Raw genomic sequence first — 13,574 nt, 5'->3', positions numbered from 1 at the left:
AACACTGGCACTGTAGACAAAATCTGTAAACAATTTTGACTTATTTCGTAAAATTAGAATAACAATTAGACTAAGTGCATTATTGGTCAATACTTTTCAGAATGTCACTTATAAGTATTGATATTACATTAAGGAGCTCAAATAAATAACAGTTTAAAAAAAATACATTTGAGTAAAACCTTTAATGCATTTTTTTTCTATTAAAGTCTGCTCCTTTTTAAGTTGGGTGTTCTCGATGGCTCATATCATCTATATACTTCCTGGATTTGTTGTGTTTGTCAAGCCAGAGAGCAGCATTGACTACACAATGTGGTGTTGAAAAAACCCACCCTGAACCCGCGTGCTCGTAATTTCATGGCCACACAAAACCACAGCTGGCTGTGTCCACCACTAAAGAGAACATTAGCTCAGATATTTTGCATGTTTAGTGGTGGATTATTACGTAACGATCCAAATGTTATCCTAATTGAAACAGACATCCCTTGATTTTTGTGGGTTTTTTTCTCTCGGCTGGGCTTGGATTAGGTGGCATGCCAACTGTTTCCCCTCAACAGCGCTTGTGTAACTGTAGTCCCACAGTTTGTGGGGCAGGGAGGGGTACTGATGGAGAAAAAAAAATGTTGCATAAGATTTCTGGCTTAAAGTAATACTGATATTGAACAAAGTGCAAACCCCAGATGGCCCCTTCACATGTCAGAGGATAAATACAATGAGAACATACATATATACCAGGCGGTGAACATTCATCCATGAGGGAAACTATTTCTAGGTTCGTAGAAATATCAGCAATAATTTTAAACGTCATCATGCATTTAAATCTGCATATTATTGGCTCTAATAAAAAGGAAAAAGAGTGATCAGCTGTCGAAGAAGTGAACTCTGTGAAAACTTTAAAAGAAACAAAAAAACATATATTTCTTAATCTTTTGTTGCTAATTACAGAAAATTGCCACTTCTGATCCCAAAGGTCATCTTGCATCTGATCATACATCGTACAGTAACTGATAAAAGGCAAGTGAACTATCAGTGAGTACTCAAAGTTAAAGTTTCAAAACAAATATTCACACAATTTGTACATATTTGACTCCATGTTTCGTCAAGTATAAATCCTAGGGTTGTACTTACACTAGCTGTGACCAAGACATAACCAAGACCAAAGACCGAGACATTAAGGGATTGATACTGAGTCAAGACCAAGACCAAGTCCGGGCAAGAGAGGGATGTTTTTCTTCTAATGGTGGTGGTCTTGAACTTTATTTAAAGTTTCCTGCAGGATGAAACGTGTTCCTGGTTTTTCAGTTGGTCTCATTGGCTCTGCAGAAATTGTGTGGTGTCTCTAAGATTACATCCAGTCATCTCTGCTTCCAGTCAATATCTCATCTAGACATGAAACATAACATAGCTCTGCACTGGCAGCTATCGCTTGTGCCACAAATAGCATCACAATTGCAGCATTATGTTACTATGCCCCCCATGGATGCTTTTCATTTTCTGCAAGTCATTCAATGCATGGACACTTTGTGCTCCCCACAGTTTGCAGTCATGTCTTTATTTAAACCAAACTGAAGTAAAGTAATTAGACTTAGGTGGGAAGACAGGAGGCCTTACATTTTCCAACATATATCCATACAGTTAAACATGTATAATATATAATCATATTTGCTACACTGATACTGCACACACACCTTTACAGTTTGTGTAGACAGCTTCTCTAATCTTTAAAGTTAAGAAGACCTTCATACAGTGATGCAAAACAATGAATTAACGGGGAACTGAAGAGTGTAAGAAAACACAAAGAGGCACAGGGAGAAGACATTACAAAATAAAACTGGAAACACTGAAGACTAAACAAGTAAACACTCGACTAGGAACCTTAAAACACAAGTAACACATGAAACAAACTTACAGACAACATAAGGATACAGGGAAACTTACTAGGGAAAAAATGAGATGAAAAACAGAACTAAACCATGACCATAAGACTCAAAGAGTTAAAGACAGCCAAAGCTTGGAGCAATGAATTATTAACTGATCAGGGAACTAACTTTAAGTCTACTTCGCTTAACCAGGTGTACCAGTTACTTGTTATCAGGAGACTCAGGATCCCACCAGATCATCCTTCAACAGATAGGCTAACGTATTTTCCTCCACTAGTTTATTTCCATTTGTATGGACATGAAGTTTGGGGCCCATTTGTACTGTTGAGAGAGATCTGGGAGGAATCTGTTAACATTGTATCCTATGTCATCCAGATGAGAGAGCGGCTGGAGAAAATGGGTGAGCTGGCCCAATCAGACGTGGCGGACGCCCAGCAGCAACAAGTCCTGTTACAAGTCAGCCAGGCAGAGAACCTTCGACCCAGAACAGAAAGTGCTGGGGCTCCTATCTAGTGATAGAAGTGATGCTAATACGAAGTGTGCTGGATGAAGAAGTGGATAAGCAATACTTACCTCTATCAGATCTATCTGTAATTCAGAAGTTTTCCAGGAGAATCCTGAAGAACAAATATTGTTGAACATGACAGTGTTGTGAGAGAAGGTGCAAAGATTAAGTTGGTCTTGAATTGTTGCTCTGCATGGGTTTGTTGCTGTGACGTAATGGTAATGCATGTTACTTTAGGTCAACACAGATATGGACCATTATATTGAATTAGTTCAAAGTGAGGATAGGAATATTTAGATTTTTTCAGATTTATGTCCCGATATATATCTTACACATATCTAGTAAAAGAACCGTCAACTTTTATATTGTATTGAGGAATGTTCATCCTTTCCCCATATTTGTCACTTTTGGTTCGACAGACCTTTTTTGGCCTTTTTTTTTTACATATAGTAGCCATGACAAGACACATGTATGATATGTTTGTTGATGGAAAATAAATTTGGCATGCATCATCGATGAGAGGAATTTGTTTTTAAACCTGATTCGTGCTTCTTGCGGTGGGCACGGTGCATGTCTGCTGCCATCTCTTTACTGTTATTTTACAGGAAAATTATTTACAGTGTAACTACTAATTCACTAGTGCTTTTTGGTCTCTGGTCCCATGACTGACATCTTTAATTAAAGCATGATTGGGGCTGGGAAGATGGTAGTGTTGTAATAGGATTGTGAGCTTTGGTCCGAGTCCAGCTGTGACTATCAGGGTATCATGGACCTCAGGGATGACGCAGCGGCTCTGGACAGAGATCAGCTGAGGCCATGGCTGACTTAATCTGGGAGAAACAAATGAGAGCTTTATCAAGCTCAGGTACGATGATTACAATAAAAGGATAGGCATCCAAAATAAATTTAATTTAATTGATAAACATTTCTGCTTCTGGGTTGCCAAAAACATTTTGATTTTTCATTTGAGTCACTCACAGATGAACACCAAAATGTACAATAGTTTTGTCTTTTGCTCATGATGACTCTGCCTTCCACCATGTTTAAAGCAGTTCAGGACTGAAGTTTCTCAAACTGACAAACTAACAAAATAACAGCAAACAAAACGTTGCCTCCTTGGCTGAGATAAAAAAAAAAACCCTTGAGCTTGTGCAGAGGTGGCAAAAATCACATTATTCTTAAGTAAGGTAAATGCTGGTAAAACATTTTCAAACAGTTGAATTTACGTTCATGTCTGAAGACATACTCAAAAAGAAGAGCCAGTAAAGGACATCAATGCAGGCTATTTGTGTGCATGACGTCACGTCACATTCAGGAGACTAATAAACCAAATCATTCTTCCTAAAAAAAATCCTCTAAAAGGATAAAAAAGAGACCTTTTCTCCAACATGCCTCCTGCTCTGAAATCATCTGCATTCACTTTCACTGATGTTGCTCCAAGTTCTCCTTGTTGGCATCACCTTAATTTCTTTTTATCAAGAGGTGAAACTCTCCTTGCTCTTGCCTTGTTTTCAGGAGGATGGACCCAGTGTTTTCTTTTTTTTTTTAAACAGTGAAAGAACCACAAAATAATTTTCACTGTTCAATTACCCTATTTTTTCCTTGTACTCTCGTCATGTAAATTGTTCACATTTAATAGAAAAATAAATACATCTGACACAGAACCACTTCCTGGCATTTTCATCCTGATTTCTTGTCCTCAAACAGAAACACCTGTAACAAGCTGTGCACTAAAATAATCCCATGGAGTAGACTTGAGTCACAGCCAAAGTTAGCTCCTGAAGCTGGACAACAATGGGCCGCCTGCCCAACCTGGATTCCCAGAGTGACCCAACACCTGAACTTGATTTGCGTGGAGTACAAACAATTGCTGGCTGCTTCAAATACATCTCTTCAGGTCAATTAGGTGCATTAATTGACTGTGTATACAGGAAAGAAAAAAAATTAACCCTTTACAGTATTATTAAAACAATGTACCGGTAATACTAATATGCCAACAAATCTTGCATAAATAAAGTAAAACAACTGCACACTATCACTGCCTACTATATCCAAAATAACACTTCATTTACACAGTTATTTTTATAGGATCTTACTGGTCATACATACCTGTTGTACCATGTACATGTTTAATTCTACTATATTTCTAATAGTGGCACGGAATATTTAAAGCCTTTAAGCCTTTATTTCCTCCCCCAAAAATAATCTTCCACTTCCCTTTAACCTTTTTCATGAGAGTTTACAAAGTTCAGTGTAACATGAAGTGCAGGTCATTTCAAGTATCGCACTGTCAGCCACCTTTGCCCTGGGAACAAACACATAGTGGATCAGGTGCTGAAGTGCCATTGACAGCCTTTCAGCGCCTAATTCCAGCTTTGTGGCACACACAGCGTCCACTTGCTATGCGTAGTAATCCCAAAGGATTGGCAAGTATTTTTAGTAATGGATTTACTGGCGTCCGTTGATCCCTTGATGGGTGGCGTCTTTCAGAACAGTCATAGAGGTGTGGGCCAGCCTTTGCTGTGTGGAGTACTTATAAGTATGCACGTGTGTGTGTGGCGGTGTATGTGTGTCTGTGTGTCTTTTTGCATGGCTGTGGATAATGGAGTTGACCCAATAGAGAAATTCAATCAGGTTTCCTCCATTCTTACTTAGAGATAGGACATTTTTCTGACTGCTGTCTCGTCTTATCTGAAACTCACTTTAAAAACGAACAAAATGTGATGAAGATCTATTTAAGGTCCCCTCATGATATTCCTCTGTCTGCAATGTTGGCTTGTAGTTAAAGAGACAGTAGCTGAAATGAACTGTTTCAACAGAGGCTGAAATCAGGGATTTTACTGACACTAGTATAAGATCAGTAAGGAGGTTTTTGAGGTATAGATCTTCAACTTTGCCATATTTCTGTTTTGTTTTTGTTTTTTTCATTTATGATGCAGAGCATTTTCCTTTTTGGCTACAGTTTTTAACACTGATCCTTCTCCAAAAATGTCAAGTCAGTATCAGAATCCAGATGATTTTAGACTGTGTTTGTGAGTTGCTACATTAAAGCTCTGGCCGTACTGAACTGAAAGAAGAGAACTTGAGGGAATCACAATTTAGAAAACACTCATTTGACACACACATTAAAATGTTTACAAGATAACAATGTTCCCACCTTCATTGAATTCCAAAACCGTTCTTAAACATAACCTGCACTGACCCACACAGATTGTTCTGTTTCAAGAAACCTGTCTTCAGAGTGCACAGGATAATGCACCGGTAATTGCTTGGGCTCTTACCATTTCACCCACTTTTGTGTTTCCATCTGAAGAATCAGAATGAAAACGGAGTGTTTATCACCTCTCCAAAACAATTTTGTCCTGAAATTACTGAAGCAGAAATGAGAAAACTGCATTTCAGTTTTCACTATTATTTGAGCAACAGCAGATCTGTGCAGTTCAAGTCTTTTCTTTACTCTGAACAAAATATTATAAAACAAACTTTGGGGAGTTCAGGTTTTTGGACGGCCTTTCTGCCTGTTTTCTTTATTGCTATCAATATCTGATAATTGTGTGTTTTTTTGGTGTGTGACTGTCTGTCTTTGTTTAATACATGCAAACTGCATGTGTGAACCCTTCTTAGACACAAGCCGGGGTCTGATCAGCTTTCCCTGGGTCTCCCGAATTAAGGAGTCTGATGTTTTGAGACATGAAACCTCCTTTGACCCCGGGATATTTTCCTGATGTAGGAGCGTGCATCGTTAGATGTGTGTTGCACAACTACATAATCTGGCCACACCAGGGACATCCAGGAACAGACTGGATAATGTCCCACCAACAGAGTGGTAACGGCTGGAGAAACCGTGGGTAACACAGAGAGACAGCACGTGATACATGAAGGGCGAGCAACCCTTTCTGCATCCCTCCTGGGAGCTCCTGAGCTCTCTTAGGTTCCTCTGGACTGTTGGTGAGGATGGCCTGCCCAAACAACCAATCCCCCCATTTCCTAACCTATCCTATCCTATCGTGTCCCATGTCCCCCTGTTCCATTTTCAAGCCCAGCACAGTTTAGCAGACGGCTGTTCTGTCACGCGGTCTGCAGAAGATTTCTGCCTGTTAAAGGGGAGTTTTTTTCTTGTCATACTATTAAGCTGCTTCATTTTTTCACAGTTGGTTGTCTTTTAAAGTTGTTGATTAACCACAAAGTTGTGTAATGATAAAGACTTGTCTGATCCGAATATATATTTATGACAGTCCACATAATAACACAGCAGTAAAACAGTATTTTAGCTTACACCGCTCAGGTGGATATTACAGAAAAATGGTCACAGTGACCAGTCACTGAAATTGTCTATAGCATATTCCTTTTGACAGAAAACAAACGGTTCCAGTTCTTGCAAAGAAGATACACACTGTGTTGATTGCAGTCAGAAGGGGCGGTCATGGCTCAAGGCGATTCAGTCATCTCTCAACCAGAAGGTCAGAGGCCCGATCCCTAGATCCTCCAGCCACATGTCCATGTATTCTTGGGCAACACGCTTAACCCAAAGTTTATTCCGCTGCTTTGTCTTGTTTTTCTTTTTCTTTTTTTTGTTTTGTTTTAGGAACATTTTTGAGGAACTGCTGGTTGTTAATTAAAAAAGGCTGTTTTTTTTGTTTTTTTTATTCCCCCGCCCCCTAATGCCTAGAGTCAACATGTACGCAGGTTGTTATGTCGAGGACACGGAAGCTTCAGTGTAACAACAACTCTGCTCCACTTCAAAACATCTTAAGAATATGTAGTTATAGCAAATGTCTGTCTGTGAAGTTGCGTATACATGTCTGTGGGGACATGAGGAAGTTGAAACCCCGGATAAAGGATTGACCACGTTACAGCTGGCAAAGTATGATTGGAATCTAATCGTTAATTATGGCTCCGAAAAGTCAAATCTCCCAAAGGTTGAAAGCCAGAGATTTTAGATGCCGCTTGGAAAATCCCAAAGTAATCCACTGTGATCTGCAGTGGTCCAGATCCCAGACAGCACAGACAGACATACACATACCAGCCACACACACAATTTGCACATATGTCTGTCTGTCTTCAGGGCAGGGAAGGAGAAGAGGGAATTACTTTAGATGAATTTACAACGTTTTAGGGTAAGAGGATACGATGCGTTCCTGGTCCAAGGCTGAGGAAATTAAGTGAAGGATGCTCTTCAGACCTCAGAGAAAATACGTAACCTGTGACGTCAAACTTGAACACTTTTTCCTGTCCAAGCCTCCCTGCCTACGACTGCTCTTACATATATTTTTAGTTATGACGTTCCACCCTCTCCTCTTCAAACCCTTTCTATCCTCATTACCTCGTAACTCGTCATCTGTCCTCCTTAAAACCCCAACATTGTTTCCCCCGTTCTGCAATGGTGGGAAGGCTTCCTGTTGTTTTTCTCTGCTGCCTCAGCAGCACAGCAAGGTTAAAGCTCCCAAAAGAAAGAGGTTCCCTGCAGCTACTCATTACCATGCAGAGGCCTCACCTTGGAATAGAAAGAGTGTTCAGGCTTGATTATACGTTTCACTTACACAAAGGTGACACATTCAAAATATTTAGTGTGTGGGGTGTGAAAAATGTCCTCCATATGCAATCCAGGCAGGCAGAGTAATAAAGGTGAAGTTGTCAAGGAGAAGTCAAGGTTGATGTTACAGCGACAAAGTCTTAAGGTCTTAATCTCTGATATTTCTTGCCTTGAAATCAGCCCTTCAAGCAGATTTAATCCCAAGCGGCTCCAACACGCTCCACCAGTCCAATGATTATGTTTAGGGTCTGCAAATCCTCATGAAGAAGCCAGGATTTCTCAAGTGTTATCTCAGCCGCTCAACTCGTGACAAGAAAGTCCCTGATGATGGACCAGGATGACCTCAGTGAAGGCTTTTCAGTTTTTTCATTTGATTTCTTTGCAATGATGAAAAAAAGCTTCTTCTTTTTTTTTTTCGAAAACATAATTTTAAATATATATATATATCCTTTGACCTTTTCATGCCATTATTTTGAAGGGCCAGTGTAGAGAGTAGAAAATCAGAGAGAGTGGGGAATGAAAGTGGGGAAGGAGCCACAGGCCAGAACTGTACCTTGGCCACCTGCCCAGAGGACGACAGCCTCTGTACACAGGGGCTACCCAAATTCTAGGCCATTGGTGCCCCCCAACAACCTCATCTCTAAACAATAAAACATGATGATGTGTTCAAAATCGAAGAAGAAAAAAAAAAACGTTTCACATTTTTAAACTGTTGGTGTTACTTTCATATCAACACTGTACTCATCAATTTACCATCACAAATGGGAAACTTTCTGTACACAGACGTTGCAGACAACATTGGTTACAAGGGCTGATCCAGTTCCCGGTTCCTGCTGTTCTCATTGGCAGGGAGCCCTTCAATTGATCATTAAGGTTATTTGTAACACCTGGAACACCTCCTCCTGTGACACGGCAACATGCCCTTTATAAAAAAGCCCATCAACCATGTGACTTATTGCCAACACTTGACAGGCGAAGTGGAGAAATCTACACAGATGATTAAGATTTGAGTTTAAAGATTGAACTATTGATCTGAGAGTCTCATGTGAGATCAGATTGTGTTCAGCTTATCTGCTTTATTATGTGTGTAACTGCTTGTTGTATGAGGGCCAACTAATCTGTAGTAATGACCATCAACATTTAATATTTATCAGTTCAACCTTTTCATGTATAGTTTGATGGTATTTTCCTTGCACCTTTACTTTTCCTTTTAAATACTGTCCTACAATATTTATCATTTTATTCACCAAGTTAGTGCCTTATATTTATTTCAGTTAATACAAGTCCATGAACATTTGTTGTTGCTGCTGTTGTTTTTTCGAAATGCACATCTTTGCACAGTATTATATGAAACAATTTCGACATATCGTTCAGTGATGATCTTACATTATAAAAATAATAGTTATTTTCCTGTCTATTGGTTCAAGCTGTATTGCAATGGGCTTTTATGTAGTAGTGAAAACTGTTCCAGCTTCATTTGAATCTTACCTTAAAACATCTTTATTTTCCTTTTATAAAGAGAAAACCTTGGTTGCTGACTCAATGCATTAGTTTAGATTGCTCCAACAGTCTAAACCAGTGCAATATTCATGATGGTCTTGGTCTGCCAGGACCTGAAAGTGAGATAACAGCCTCCCAGTCACAGTCATACTCTCAAGATCCCTGAAAGTTTAATTGACCATCAGGCATCCAGTTCTAAAGTGTGAGGTGTCCTTCAATTAAGCATGCCATGTCTTTCTAAGTGATCGATGTGACTTGTTGATAATGATCCTAAAGGTTTGATGAAAAACTCTGTTGGGACAGTTATCATCAATGTGGATTAGTTATAGAGAAGGGAAATGTGAACACCACAATGATGTTTTTTATCAGCAGGCGAACTGATGTAAAAATTAATGAAACCTCTGAAAAGTACTTAAAAGGCTTTCCTGTTTCAGGACATAAATTTGACTGTGATGAACATAGCGTGTCACCATCTCTTCGACATTCATAAGAACAAACGAGGCTCCAGACAAAGCTGTAAATCCAGGTTTAAGTCCTTTAAGCACATCCTTATGAATAATGAAGCAGCCCACAATGGCAAGGTGCCCCACTTCGATCCAAAGCTAATGAATCTATCACTAATGAGTCACTTACCTCATCAGGCCTGACATCAGTAGACCAAACATTTAAACAACACAGCATGACTCTGGTAGCTCGAGGTGTCAGAGCTCCTTTCTGACTCATCTCCAGCAACTCTCCTGGGGAATGTAGCTAGAGGACAAGGACAGTCTTATTGTCCCACTTCTAAAATGTTGAGACTTTAACAAGCTGTAAATTAGATTGACAGACCCAATCTTTCTTCTTTATTTTATTTATTTATTTTTTACTTCATTTCAAGCCCTTTTTATTTGAATGAAGATGTCTACCCTTTACGAGTCTCTTTAGTACTGGAGTCTAATTTGCTTGTTCCCGGTGCAGCCCTGTTTATGGGTGTTTTCTAAGACTCTGTTGTTGTGCACCATGACTATGTAAACCATAACTCTCTGGCATCAGATGCAACTTTACTAAGTTACTTCAAATGTCACAAAAAAAGCCCAATGTGTTTTCACTCTGACTGCAGAATCTAAGCTAACTGCATGCTATCTTTGCAGATTCATGACTACAGCATGCAGAGAAAAACATTGTCTCTAATTATTTGTGTTGCTGACATGATTGCATTGCTCTGAAAAAAAAAAAAATCCATCCGAGAGTTGTTGGTGCCCCCTATAATCAAGAGGTCAAAAGATAAATGTTGGTTTCTTCCAAACCAAAGCTGTGGGCAGTAACGCTCTGTCCTCAAGCTCATACAAGCAGATAATACACAACCTCGATGACACAATATGGCAAAGTGCCAACATAAACAAGAAACTGGTGAAGATTGAAGAAAGCCAATTGAAAAAAAAGAATTGTTTTTCTCGGCACTGGCAGACAACACCAGAGTTAACCTGTCAAAAAGAAGAACATTTATTTTCAAAGCATTGTATCGTAAATACATTTTTGTTAAATAGTTACATTTGTTTTATCTTGGAGTTTTTGCCCAGTAGTTGTCTCACAAAGAGGTAAGCCAACAGGTAGAAGACGTGTGAAATCCTGGCAAGATCAGTATAAATGCATTCGCACTCATAATCTATCAGTCTGGGAAGGATGGTGGACAACATGTGGGATAGTAGGTGTTCCGTCGTTCTATTAGCTGCAGCTCTCTCAGCCAAGCTTGCAATAAATCTGCTCTGCCGGGACAGACTATGGATGACTCAGAGTCAATCCACCTCCTTCCATCACAGTCATGCATCACAGGAATAAAACCTTTGGCTCTGCAGCTGTAACCCCCACTGACAAAAAGCTCTCAAGCTGTACCGAAGAGCTCCAACTGAGGAGATACAAACTGTCGCTGTATTTCAGTTGGCGGTGGCGGATAGTTGGCAGCGTCCAGCAGTTGACTTATGTTACAACCATGAGGAGGCTTTCAAGAAAATGAGGTTTCAGAGACACAACATGCAGCTGCTGATGGATGGCTCTCAACTTTAGACCTTTATGGACATGAGGGCATGAAGGCTCCTTCCTCTTCCCCGCCCTTGTTACTCAAAGCATAAGATGGCTCGATGGAAGGTCAGTCTGAAGTCTCTCCAATAAATCATGTTATACAACAGCAGTTTAAACTAAGTTATTTGATTGGACATGAGGCCTTCCCAGTGTGCTAATATGAAGTTTAACAGCACTGGGACTTTTAACTAAACGTATCACTCCGCCTCAGGTGTTCTGAATATTGTTGATGAACAACAAAGGCAGATCATCTTTGTTTTAGATGTATCAATTACGGACCTCTGGTTTCACCTGCTGCCAAACAACCTGTCAACAAACTCGTATTTAATGGGTAGATAATGAGAGTCTGAGGAAGAGCATCTTATCTTGAAACGTCATAAATAAATCTTCCAAATGAGAGCTTCTTTGTTCACGGATCTTGTTTTGCTTTCCTTCGATAAAAGGCGTAAAATATACAAAGGAACTCATCTGCAGTAATGTTTGGACACACAAGCTAGCCTGCTTGCTTAAAAAAGTCTAACTTGGCAATGGACCAGTTTGAGTCATGATAACGAAATGGTTTTGTTGTTTGAGAGAAAAGTATGAATAAATATACAGAAAAAAAAATCTGCTGCTGCTTATTTTATACTATCACATGTCCATTTCCAAACTATTGTTTAAAAGGCATAATGCAATGAAGGCACTCTGTGATAATCTGGGGAAGTTGACCTATAACTGTGCTGCTATGACCGAATCTCAGCCATGCTCATAATCAGCACATTCCTTCTTGTGTGATGTTGCTTTCGTTCAAGTAACGAGCGTTTCTGGCTGTGTATCCTGCCTCTTCTCAGACAGTGCAATTCAAGTCATACATTTGGATCTCAAGGCCTCTTGACGTTACCCAAAGTCATGAAAACTCGCTGCAGCAGCTGTCTGGGACATGTGACTGATCGAGGGAAGTAGCTATATCATGATTGATAAGCCCAAACATTGCAGTAATTGAAGACACTGTCAGCCCGCCATATCAACTTCAAACAAACACACATGCACGCAAATGTTATGCACGAATAAGCACCAAACACAACACAAATGGACAGATTTTTTTTATTCAGAACAAATCTCATTTATTTACTCATATTGCTCGTGTCAGCTCTCTTTTTTTCTGCCGTTTCCACATCTTCCTTTCCTTTTGTTGCTAGAGAAAATCTATTATGCAACAAACCAAAAAGCCTGTCTCCCTGTATTATCTGACTTCATGTTCATGATAATAACGCAGCCAGAGAAACATGTTAGGAACAGCTGGTACAGCTACCAGTCCAAATGTCCCCAGTAACATCCTCGCTCTTCCTGCCAGCATCTGTGCCCCCGGAGTTCGCCGTTCCCCTTGTTTCCTTATGCAACTCTTTTTCTGCCTGTAATTGTTTTTCTGTTAATATGTATCATGGTCATTCTGTATTTTCCAGGAGAGATTGTTTGGTACTTTGTTTTTCTTTTTTGGGAAACGGGACAGTGGCTAGAAATGGATATGGATGGAAATGGGGTCAGATTCGATCCAGGCTGCCCACTTGGAGGACTATGCCTCTGTACGTACCATTAGTCCGCCGCCCCTGGTACTTTTTTTTTTTTAATCCTGTTTATCACTGATAAGTCATGCTAATTTGAAATGCAGTTGTCTTAAAGCCAACAGCAAAGAAAAGGTTGATTCAGTTGCTGTATCTATTTTAAATGATGCTGTAATATAGATAATGGTTCTAAACTGAAGCCATTTCAGCACCATATACAGTCCATATAGAAACTGAATCATCTGACTGTACACTATCATAGTCATGAAAAATAATACTGTAGGCATGTAAGGTACAGTAGGTTATGCACCATGTCTTCTATTATTTAAAACAGCAGTCATGACTATTTATGGAGGTCAACGTGGGTTAATTCATAGTTCAGGCTGCAGATTAATGTACATACACTGCAATGATGTGTTATCATTCAAACATGAAGGCACTGTGAGGTGAGTTTTTCATCATTAATGTTTAATTGTTACTTCCTCTCTAACACACACACACACACACACACACACACACACACACACACACACACACCCACACACACACCCTTTATTAAA

This window comes from Symphodus melops, assembly GCF_947650265.1.
Source record: "Symphodus melops genome assembly, chromosome: 16".
Lineage (NCBI taxonomy): Eukaryota > Metazoa > Chordata > Actinopteri > Labriformes > Labridae > Symphodus > Symphodus melops.
Note: the sequence above shows the minus strand (reverse complement) of the source record.